Genomic DNA, 12,195 nt, shown 5'->3' with positions numbered 1-12,195 from the left:
AAGTGCTAGAGGCAGCATTGGAGCCAGTGAGTTCAGTGCCCTTTTCACCACACCAGCTGCCTCGAGGGTAGGGGAACTCAGGATGGCTTCGGATGACCCCTATCCCAATACCATAGTCTGTGTCTTCAACTGGACGGCGGGCTCTTTCAAGGTTGGGGCTGCATCCTACCCATCTCTGTGTCCCAGTTGCCAGCCTGAGGACTGGCTGTCCCAGAGGAAGGATCAGCTGGTGTTTGGGGTGACTATACGAAGGCACTGGTGTGTTTTGGGGTAGCACCATGGGCTGCCCGGAGGAAGCTCTTCATCCTCTTTCCTGCTGGAAACTGCATACTCTGTCCTCTACGCTCTGGTCCAGGGGGCAGGCAGGGTTTTAAGGTGGGTAGCGGGGGAGAGAGGTAGGGCTCCTTTAGGAGCCAAAGAGGCGTGCCAGCCCCCCAGGGAGGCACTGGCTAAGGAAGATCTGCACTTGCCTTCAAGTCTGAGACAGCAGAATTCTGGGCCATGGTCATGGGTGGGAGAGAAGCTGAGTCTCTGCCAGCTTTAGGGGCAAAACTTTCAGCGAGAAGCAGAATGCCTGGCACACAGTGGGGCTCCATGATGTGCTGAGTGAACTGCAGGAAGATCTATGAATACTTACGAGCCTAAAGCCTGCTTCTCAACCTTGACATTAGAATCACCTGGGGGAGCTTTTAAAACACACCAGAGCCTGGCTCCACCCTGGACCAGTGAAGTCAGAATCTGGGGTTGGGGCTCAAACACACCGTTTTCCAAAAAGTCCTATGTTAATTAAGGTAACCTTAGATCTGTAACAGACAAAACTTTGCATCTTTTAAAAAAATTTATTTTATTTATTTATTTTTGGCTGCGTTGAGTCTTCGTTGCTGCGTGCAGGCTTTCTCTAGTTGCATAGAGAGGGGCTACATTTCGTTGCGGTGCACGGGCTTCTCATTGCGGTGGCTTCTCTTGTTGCGGAGCACAGGCTCTAGGCACGAGGGCTTCGTTCAGTAGTTGTGGTGCTCAGGCTCAGTAGTTGTGGCACGCGGGCTCTAGAGCGCAGGCTCAGTAGTTGTGGCGCACAGGCTTAGTAGCTCCGCAGCATGTGGGATCTTCCCGGACCAGGGCTCAAACCCGTGTCCCCTGCATTAGCAAGCAGATTCTTAACCACCGCGCCACCAGGGAAGCCCAGACCTTTACATCTTAATGGCCTAGTGCGGGAGAAGGATTTCTTGCTTACGTAAAGTCCATTCTGCCTGGGGGTGGTTATCTCCCCTGTGGTCATTTAGGACCCAGGTGAGGGAGGCTCTGGCATCCTCAGTTCATGGTGTCCAACGTCATCTGGGTTTCAACATCTAGTCAGCAGATGGGGGACGAGAGAGTGGAGGATTGCTTGGGAAGATTTTTACGGGCCAGCTCTAGAAGTGATGCACACGACTCCCACCCACATTCCATTGGCTAGAGCTCAGTCAGTGGTCCCATCTACATGCAAGGGAAATTGGAAAGTTTAGTCCTTGGCAGGGAGGCCACTTCCTAGCCACCCGAGGAGGGAGTCATAAGTCTTGGTAGCCAGCTGGCCACTCTGTCACAGCTTCCCAGGTGATTCTAATGTGTAGGCAGGGTTGAGAAGCACTGGTCCAGAGCTTCACGACTTGATCAGAATATTGTTCCAAATCCTCGCCACTCAGTCTAGTGTGATGGAGCTGCAGATGAATACCCTCCTGGGTTGCCATGCCTTCCAACATCATGCTGTTTCTCCCAGCCCAGCATAGAGGATGGGTGGGAACCTGCAGAGAATCTCAGGAGGCCGCCCTCCTCCCCTGGGGAGGTCCACACAAGGGAGTGATGGGAGGTGAGGATGACCCCAGAGGGGTCAGCCTGGGAGGCTTGGCCTCTGCTCTGAGCTATCAAAGATTTGGAGGCGGGCAAGCGGCAGGATGGAAATGAGCTTCAGGAGGAACAATCTGGTTGTGCAGAAGCCTGGAGGAGGTGAGGCTACAGGTCCGTTGTGTTTGGACCAGGCTCTCTGAATGGTCCTGCCTGGTCCGGGGTCTCTTCAGTGTCCAAGAGAGTGATGGCCGTGGGTAGGAGAGAAGCTGAGTCTCCGCTGGCTTTAGGGACAAAACCTTTAGGGAGAATCAGAGTGCCTGGCAGATAGTGGGGTTCCATGGTTTGTTTCCAAGAGGAAGAGATGGAGCCTGCCTCCTGCTTTACGTCTAACATGCCCCGCTTCTAGGAGGTCTTCCTTTGACTCTTCGTGATTGGCCACCCTGAGACTATTCAGAGGAATACATTATAGACTCTGGAAGCAATTCTACAAAACTAATTTCTAATGTTTTATGCCATGGGGGGGGGCGTGTAAGAACTATTTAGTCTCCCAAGGGGATACTTTTGTGAGGGAAACACTCCTTTGTGTATACAAGGTCTGGTGTTTTTGTAAGGGGGAAGAAGTACTTCGTAGTTAAATGTATTCACTCATTTATCTAACAAATACTTATGGAGCCCAGGTCGGATGCCAGGCCTTGGGGACACAACAGTGAGCAGGACAGGCTTAGAGTTCCTGGCCCTCAAGGAGCTCGTGGCCTTTCTCTCCTTTGCCTAGACTCAGAAATGTGTTCTTTTGCAGATGATTCTACCTGTTCTGAAATGCCCATTACGGAGCCCCATTTAGGGCTATTCAAATTCAAGCCGTCCATTGGCATCCTTTGATAGAGAACTAATTGGAACATAGACGCAAAGGTACCTTTACATTGTGTGGAGTAAACCAAACAATTTCCTCTTGAGAAAGTGTTTGTAGGGCGTTCGGGCTTTGAAAATTTTGCCCAAAGATGGTGAAAGTCACAGGGCTAGTTTTCGCGGAGGCAATGGTTTGTTTGTGACATTCCATTTCAGTCAGACTCAATGGTCTTAGCAGTTTAAAAAAGAGGATTTTATTGTGTTTCTGATTATAAAGTAATATATAAAAGTAGAACATTTGGGAAACAAAGAAAGCAGGAGGGAGAAAATAGTGATCACCCGTAGTCTTACCTTTGAGAAATAACCAGCAGTAACACTTTGGTGTTTCTCCTTCCAGTGTTTTCCACTAATGCTTACATTAAAAAAAGTCACTATCAAAACATTACATTATAAGCATTGTCTCCTTTTATTAACATTTACTATAAGCATCTTTTTTTTTTTTTTTTTTTTTCTTTTTTGCGGTACGCGGGCCTCTCACTGTTGTGGCCTCTCCCGTTGCGGAGCACAGGCTCCGGACGCGCAGGCTCAGCGGCCATGGCTCACGGGCCCAGCCGCTCCGCGGCATGTGGGATCTTCCCGGACCGGGGCACGAACCCACGTCCCCTGCATCGGCAGGCGGACTCCGAACCACTGTGCCACCAGGGAAGCCCTATAAGCATCATTTAAAATGACATCTTTTGAATTTGAATACATGCATATCATAATTTTCAACTAATTTTCTATGTGAAGCGTTTAGGTTGCTTCTGGTTTTTTGATATTATAAGCAATGCTGTGCGTCCATCTTCATGGATGAAGTTTTGTCTGCTCCTCTGATTATTTCCTTAGTATTGATCCCTTTAGAAATTTAGAGTTAGGAAAAACAGCCAGACAATTCGAAGAGACGCTTCACAAGCTGTGCAGATAGCCATAAGCCCATGAAGCGGTCGGTACAAGATCGTTACCCACCATAGAGATGCACATTCAAACCACAATGAGATTACATGATACGCCAGACAGATAAAATTAAAAAGACTAACAGCATCAAGTGTTGGCAAAGATAAGGAGCACCTGGACCTCTCAGACATTGCTGGTGCAGTTGAAAATGGTGCAACTATTTTGGAAAATGGTTTCTCCTGAAGATAAACACAAACATACACTATGGCCCAGAAATTTTACTTCTAGGTCTGTACTCAAGAGAAATGAGTGTGTGTGTCTATAAAAAATATATACAAGAATACTCATAGCAGTTCCACTCCATCGTAGCCACACGCTAGAAATAATCTAAATACTCATCAATAGTTAACTGAATAAGTAAATTGTAGTGCTTTCACACAATGGAATATTATACAGCAACAAAAAGGAATGAACTTCTGGTACATGCAAACATATGGATGAATCTCATAGATATTAAGTTGAGTGAGAAAAGCCAGAAAAAAAATTCTGTATAACTTTGTTTATAGGAAGTTCAAGAACAGGCAAAATGAATCAATGTTTATTAAAATCAGAATGGTGTTACTTCTGTGGGGAGATACAGACTCCAAAAGTGCACGAAGGAAGCTTATGCGGTTCCAGAATTATTCCTTATCTTGATCTTGGTGGAGATACACGGGTGTAGAGAAAAGTAAAACATTTATCAAGCTGTATAATGAAAACAAATACACTTTATATGCTTTTCTGTGTGTAGGTTACATTTCATTAAAAATAAAAAAGAAAAGAAATTGGGGAGGAATTTCTATGACATCAGAAGGTATTTCTGCCAGAAATTCAGAAATGCTAGAATCCAGCCTCCCTAGTCACTGTCACCTGTATTTGAGGACTTAAAGAAGCATAACACCAGAAACGACAGCAAAACTGGAATCAAGTACCGTTTTGTTCATAGCTATGAAAGTACCCGAAGTCCCAAATTCAGTACTCTAGTGCAAGGCGGAGGGGGGTGTGTATTAGTCAGGGTTCTCTAGGGAAACAGAACCGATAGGATATATATATATAGGAAGAGATTTATTATAAGGGATTGACTCATGTAATTATGGAGGCTGAGAAGTTCTACAATCTGCCATGTGCAAGCTGAAGACCCAGGAAAGCTGTTGGTGTAATTCAGGATGAGTCCAAAGGCCTGAGAGACAGGAGATCCGAGGGCAGGGAGAGGTCGACATCCCAGCTCAAGCAATCAGGCAAGAAGTGTTGAATTCTTCCTTCCTCCACCTTTTGTTTTAATTCAGGCCCTCAGTGAATTGGATGATGTCCACCCCCATGGGAGAGGGCAAACCATTTTACAGAGTCCACCAATTCAAATGCTATTTTCATCCAAAACACTGTGACAGACACATTCAGAGTAACGTTGAGCTAAATCTCTGGGCACCTCATGATCCGGTCGGATGGCCACACAAAATTCACCATCACAGGATGCATAGCTGAAGCTTGAGTCTCGAGCGAGGCCAAGTACTTCCCTTCTCCTTGGATTTAAGCCTTGAGAACAGCATCTTTAGGGGAGCCCACTAATTCCATCCCCCAGGATAGAAGCAGGAAGTACCATCAAGAGCTCGCCACAGGGATGCTGACTTGAATGCACAATGACCTCATCTGCCAAAGGACATGGGGCAGGTCAACACCCACCTAGCTCTGGTCAATCAGATGGCAGCTTCTCCTTCTTTGGGGGGCAGTGTGGAGTCCTAAAGGGATCAGGCAGGGGATGACTTGTATGGGGGAGTAGCTGAAGCATTTCTTCCCACTCCTGATTCCAAGAAAGGCAAAGGGAATGAACATTTTGAAGGTTTTGGTCAAACTGTCCTCCAGAAAGATCGCATCAATTTCCATTCTCACCAACAGCACAGAGGAAAGTGCATCTTACCACATCTCTGCCAGAAATGATTATTATTATTTTGTCAGGCAGGCTATGAAGCTGTAAGTTGCTTGCCTTGGACACCATCTCCAGAACTTGTTCTTTCTTGCCTAAGTTGCTATGACTCTGATGTCTGGCTGGGTGAAATGAAACTGAGCACTTCTGCCACAGTGGATTAGATTTGGGACTGGGGAAATAGCTAGACCTTAGCTAGATCTCAGCATGCCCCCTAGGGTATGGGAGTCCAGGGCGGAGGCTCCGTTCTGGGTGGAGTGCCCATTGAGTCCTCTCTCTGGCTGCCATGCAGGTGGGCATGGAAACCAGAAAGCAGTGGCTGCGGCTTAGCTGCACCCCAGAGCAGGCTGAGCTATTTCTTTCTATTTCCACTGGGTTCTGTGCCCACAGTGGCCGAAAAGATGGTTCCCTTGTGACCCATTCCACTTAGGTGTCTTGATGATGAACCCTCCACAGCAAAGAAATCTGCCCAGGGTCTCGTCTCTGTTTCCCTACAGACCCAAGCTAACACGCACATTTTTTTTTTTTTCTCAAAATCTGTTCTAATTTGACCCACAAAAATGGTTGTTATAATTGGCAAGGTTGAACCTTTCTTCCTAGGTTTATTGGCTATTGTCCCTCCACTTCTGTGGACCTGCTGTTTCTGTCCTCTGCCCATTTCTCCCCGAGGATTTCCTGGTGGTTTGACCAGCCTCAGAGCATCCTCTTCCTTTGTCGGGTGAGGCACGGTCTCCGTCAGCACAGGCCTTTTGGGTCCTGAGCCTTTACGGGTGCGCTTGGATGTATTTTTGTTGGTGGTGGTAGCACTTGGCATTTTTGTCTACAAGTACTTTCCTGGGAAGCTGTGTCAGCCCTGCAATTAGCTCCCTCAATCAGGAAAGCAGCTCATCGTGAGATTAGACACAGCTCAGAGGCTGATTGCTGGGAATTTGGGAGAGAGCTGGCGGGCGATACTTTCTCTGTGTCTCTTTTCCTTTCCCCATTTTAAATAACTGCTTGATTGTAAAGAGGGATGATTCACACTTGAGATTTATTCTGTAACTTTGTGGGGAGGTTAAGAGAAAAGAACTACCTCTCCTCTTCCCCCTTCCCTCCCCAAGCTCCCAGATCCCTTCTGTTCCCTTTGCTCCCACAGAAAGGCAGGAAGAGGGAAAAAAGGATGCAGCTATAGCTGGGCCCTCCCTACATGGGCCGGGTCAAAATCAGATAGCCTCTCTCACTCTGACCCTCGCTCTGGGAACCCACATTCCTAATTGCAAATCTCCTCCTAACCCACCACCCCATCTAGATCCAGTACCTTACGTCTCACACTGTCAAAAAAATACTTTCTATGTCTAACTCCAATCCCTCTTAATGAATTTTATTTTGGTTGGTTTGCAAGAATAATTTATTCCCATCTTCTCTGATGCCTTCCTCTGCAAATACTGGCCAGCCTTCCCCTCCCTCCCTCCCAGCATCCCTGTATTCGTGCTTCCCTTCTTCCCGCTTTGCTCCCTCTTCCTTCCTTCTTGCCTTCCTTTCCTTCTCTTTCTCTCCTTCCCTTCCTCCAACAAATATTTATTGAGAACCCACCATGTGTCATGTATTGTTTTAGGCATAGAGGCTAGACGTTGAACAAACCAGATAAAGTCCCTGCCCTCATGGAGCTTACATTCTACTTGGGGAACAAGACAATAAAGAAATACACATACATTCATATTATAATGACAGGTAGTGATCAATTCAATGGAAAAAGGCAGAACAAGGAGGTGAATAGCAATAAGGGATGCTTTTTCTGGTGGGCAGCAACAGCCTCTTTGAGGAGGTAACTCTTAGTAGAGAGCTGAATGAGGTCACATGGGTATCTGTGGGGTGGGGGTGGTGGGGGAATGTGCCAATGCAGGAGCAGCAAGTGCAAAGGCCCTGAGGCAGGAACATATTGGTGTATTGTGGCAGCAACATTATAAGTGAAGAGCAGAGATTTGGTAATGAGGCCGGAGAGATGGGCAAGGACCAGTCATGCAGGGTCTGGTAGGCCATGATGAAAATTTGCTTTTTTATTCTAAATAGGATGGGCAGCTACTGTCGGTTTTTGAGCTGAAGAGTCGCATGATCTGACTTAGCCATTTAATGCCTCATCTGGCTTTTCTCTGCTTATTAGACTGTAGAGGGGCAAGAGTAGAAGTAGAAAAATAACCCAAATAACACTTTTTTTTCTCTCAGTGAAATAACCCCCTCCCTCCAGCTGACAGCAGGGAGCATTTCAGCTGGAAGTGTCATAGGCGGCTCACTGACTGTTCAGTGAGGCAGAGCCCAGAAGCCACCAAGGTGTAATTCGTCTTTTACAAAGAGAGGAGCTAAAAGGACAGATTATAAAACTCAGCCCAGTGGCTTTTTTTTTTTAAATAAGCATCTACTGATTTCTTTCTTCTTCAGATGTTTTGTTGAACAAATTATATTCTTGACATTTTGGGGACTTTCTATGTTTTCCCAAATGCTGCCTAATGATACCACAGTGCAACTAAGACTCATTTATTGGCAGAAATAATGGGAAGTTGTTCATTTCTACAAAAGAACAAACCTCTGTGCTCTTATTATTATGGTCCTTATTATTGAGGCCATTATTATTGCTAGAAGCTTGTGTCAGGTGGAGAGAAGCAGGAGGGAAGATGAAAAACATCTGGGAAGGGAAAAGGGGGAGCCTCTGGGGAAGTCAGAGCATTTGGAGTCAACCTTCCAGGGTACAGATTTCACCTGCACCACCTGCTCGTTGTGTGGCCTTGGACAAGTGACTCAACCTCATCAAGCCTCAGTCTCCTTATCTGTAAATTGGGTACATACATATTATCTACATCATTGGATTGTTGAGGAGTAAATAAGATATTTAAATTATTTCTAGAGAGATGGAGTATCGTAACATTTAGGATTAAGTCTGGCTGTGACAAACTCAAAGTAACAGTGGCTTAACAAGAGGATGTTTATTTCTCTACAAGTCTGATGTAGGCAACACAAGGCTGGTGCCAAGTCTGCTCCATCAAGTCCTCAGGGAGCCAGGCTATTTCTAGGTCCCTGGTCTATAACAGTGGCCAAAGCTCCACCCATCATACCTACTGTCCAGGCAGCAGGATGAAGAAGGGAGACAAAGAGGGTGTCAAAGGACACGTGCCAGCTACCTTTAAGGGAGGCTCCCCAAAGCAACCACATGGCACTTCCACTGATCTCATTAGCTAGAACTCAGTCATATGACCATATCTGACTGCAGAGGACGCTGGGAAATGTAGTCTTTATTCTGGGATAAGGCATCCCTTTGGTTTTGTCCCACCAAAAACTGGGGATTCTAATGCAATGGAAAAAAGAGAAACTGGATATTAGGCGATAAGTGGAGGCTCTGCCACAGGTGGCCCTGTGGAAGGAAGAAGAGGAAGAGGAAGAAGGCAGGGAGAGAGACCCAGAAACTACCACACACATTAGATTTTGTTTTTCTTTCTCCCCCTGTCTCTCTCCTCCATAACCAGTCAGCCACCAAGTCCTGTTGGCTCTATAACCTAAAATTCTCTTAAATCCACACTCTCGCCCCAGTGTCTGTGGAGACAGCCCTAGTTCAGACTTCATCATCACTCACTAGGGTCATCATTGAAAAGGCTCCTCACTGCCTCTTTTCCCAACCTGTGGTCCCTCATTTTTGCTAATGAGTTGCTCATGATTGAGATCCAATGGGGTCCTCACTGCCTACAGGATAAAGTCCAACCCCTTGAGCTCAGCCTTCAAGACCCTTCAGGATGGTGCCCAATCTCTCGTTGCTTCTGCTCATATGCTCTTCCTGGCAGCCAGGCAGCATATTTTGCTGTTAGCTGAATAAGCCACATTCTCTGTCTTTGAACTTGTCTTTTCCTCTACTTTTCTCTCTTTTCTGCTTGCAAAGATACTATTCATGCTTTAAAACCCACATCAAATGTCCCTTCTCTGTGAAGGTTTTAGAACTGTGCCACTTATTTGACTATTTGCCCTCAAGTCCATCCTTTGTTCTTCCTCTTCTCTTCTTATCACTGGGGGTAGGGGATTGCTTACTCCTGCAGGCTGTGTTTTCTGGGCTCCTGGCAAGCTGCCTTTTGGCTGGGTTTGACCAATCAGAGGCATTGGCAGTAGACCGGAGGATGGAAGGGAGAAGCTGGGGGCATTTCTCACCTTTTTCTTTGCCAGGAGCAGCCATCTCTGGCAGCAACTACATCTTCTGCCAGACAGTGACCCCACTGAGGTTCCAGATTCTTCTGTGCAGCGTTTCATGCGGTCGAGCTCTCTGTAGGGAAAATATGGTTTCTGGTTTATGGTTCTTTCATTCCTAGGGGTGCTAGAGGCTTCCTGCCGTTGCAAATGTTTTGATGGTGCAAATTTGACCTCTCAACTCTTATATCATCTGTGTAACTAATCCCCTGCATTAAATTCGCACTGTGTGAAACACTTAAAATGGTTTCTGTTTTCTTAACCAGACCCTAACCGATTCAAGTGCCTAGCCTAGTACTTGGCATAGAGTATGTGTTCAGTAAATAGCTGTTGAATGAATAAATGAATGGAGCTTCCCGTCCCCTCTAACCACGGTCTTCCCTGGCTCCTCAGTCATTAATTGACTATAGCATGCATTGCATTTGTTTGTGGATTCATCTCTCTTGGCCATGAGACGCAGCTGGTAGTTGGGTATGCAGACTTGAGAATCCAGACATCCTGACTCGTGGCAATGTTTCTTCCACCTTCTGCAGCTGGGAGCTGGGAAGAAAGGGAGAGGAAAACAGAGTGCAGGGGGTGGAGGGTTCCCTACGAGCCTCTCTGCCTCTCTTATATTAAATGCAGGGCCTTGCTTTTGGTTCAGGCAAGGATTTATGCGTGAGTTTAGGCAGTAACACGAGGGAACCTTTGGTGAGAAATGCTCCTTGTCACACTCTGACAGCCTATGGAGGACGGCAACTGAAAACATCAGAAAGATTTTCTCAAGCTGGTAGAGGCTCCCAGCCCATCCCCTGTCACCCTCTTAAATGCCACCTGGAAATGTGTGGGGGGAGAGGGGAGGGTCCTGTTTTTTTTATTTTTTTTTGGTGGGATGATGCTCTGTCAGAGAGGGATTGCTGTGAGTGTTCTCCAGTTTTAGTTTGGGCTTCACTGAAGACAGAGCAAGGCAATGAGGTTTACACGGCAGTTAGGACGATTTGGATTAGACATTGGGAGGAACTGTCACCTCGCCGTGGATGATGACGTGAAGGTAGACGCAGGTTCAAACCTCATCAATATTATCTCCTACCAGTCTCCCTGGTCCCTCTACTCCAGCCCAGCTGGTCTTCATTTTGTCCCTCGAACGTGCCTTTACACTTACTGTCTTCTCCGCCTTGCCTGACCTTCCCCCTCACGACTGGCTCCTTCAGATGCTAGTTCCCCTCCTCAGTGAGGCCTTCCCCAACCTCTATATCTAAAGTGTCCACCTACTAGATTATAAGTTTCACAAAGGCAGAAATCCTTTCTATCGCATTCCCACTCATACCTGACACCCAGAGCAGCGACTGGATCATACGAGGCACTCACTCATAATTTTATTTTATTACTTTAAATTTTATTGGTGTAGTTGATTTATTCAATACAATGTTGTGTTAGTTTCAGATGTAGAGCAAAGTGATTCAGTTACACATATACATATATTCATTCTTTTTCAGATTCTTCTCCCATATAGGTTATTACAGAGTACCGAGTAGAGTCCCCTGTGCTATACAGCAGGTTATCTATTGGTTATCTATTTTATATATAGTAGTGTGTGTATGTTAAATAATTTTTTGAATGAGTGAGTAATTAGTTAACATGCTAGTTATGGTAGCCCAGAAGTGACCCTGCGTGGGCTTAGCTGAGGTCAGTTTGGGAGATCCTGCTGGGAGAAGGGAGAGCATGGGCTTAATACCGGGCTCTGGATCACGAGCTGATGCAAGGGTTGAATGACATAACGTCTGCAAAGCACTTAGCATGGGGTCAGAACGTCACTGAGGGTAAGTGTTGGCTGTTAGGCTCAGATGTGCTCCGTGATGCTCCACGTGGGAGACCCTCCTGAGTGCTGGGGGTGGTGCCTGGGCTCTCTGGGCTGAAGATGGCTGGGTACCAGGCCTGCGCTGGAGGTTGCCTGAGTTGGCCCGACTGTGGAGGCTGCTGGGGTGGAGGCCAGCAGCTTCCTGCTGCTGGGAGAGACCGCCTGCACTGCCTGTGAGCCTCTAAGGACCTTGTAGCCAGGCATAGAATACAGTTGCTGAGAGTGTGGACTCTGGAGCCAGCTGCCTGAATTTGAATCCTGGCTCTACCCTTTACTAGTTGGCAGGTTACCGAACCTCCCTATACGTTGGTTTTCACATCTGTGAAGTTGGGACAGTAGTAACATCTGCCTCATAGGACCTACTCGGCTCCCTGAGGGCTTAATGAGAATGAGTAAAGCACTTAGACTCACACCCGGCATGACGTAAGTGCTACATGGCTGTTGGCCAGTTACATCAACATCAACAACGATGATTTTGTTGTTGATTCTCTGGGTGTTTTGGGCTGAACTGTGCCTTTCTCCCCCTCCTCCCACAGAGCTCATCCGTTGAAGCTCCCACCCCTAGTAACTCAGAATGGGACCCTATTTGGAGATA

This window comes from Delphinus delphis, chromosome 1, assembly GCF_949987515.2.
Source record: "Delphinus delphis chromosome 1, mDelDel1.2, whole genome shotgun sequence".
Taxonomy (NCBI): domain Eukaryota; kingdom Metazoa; phylum Chordata; class Mammalia; order Artiodactyla; family Delphinidae; genus Delphinus; species Delphinus delphis.
Note: the sequence above shows the minus strand (reverse complement) of the source record.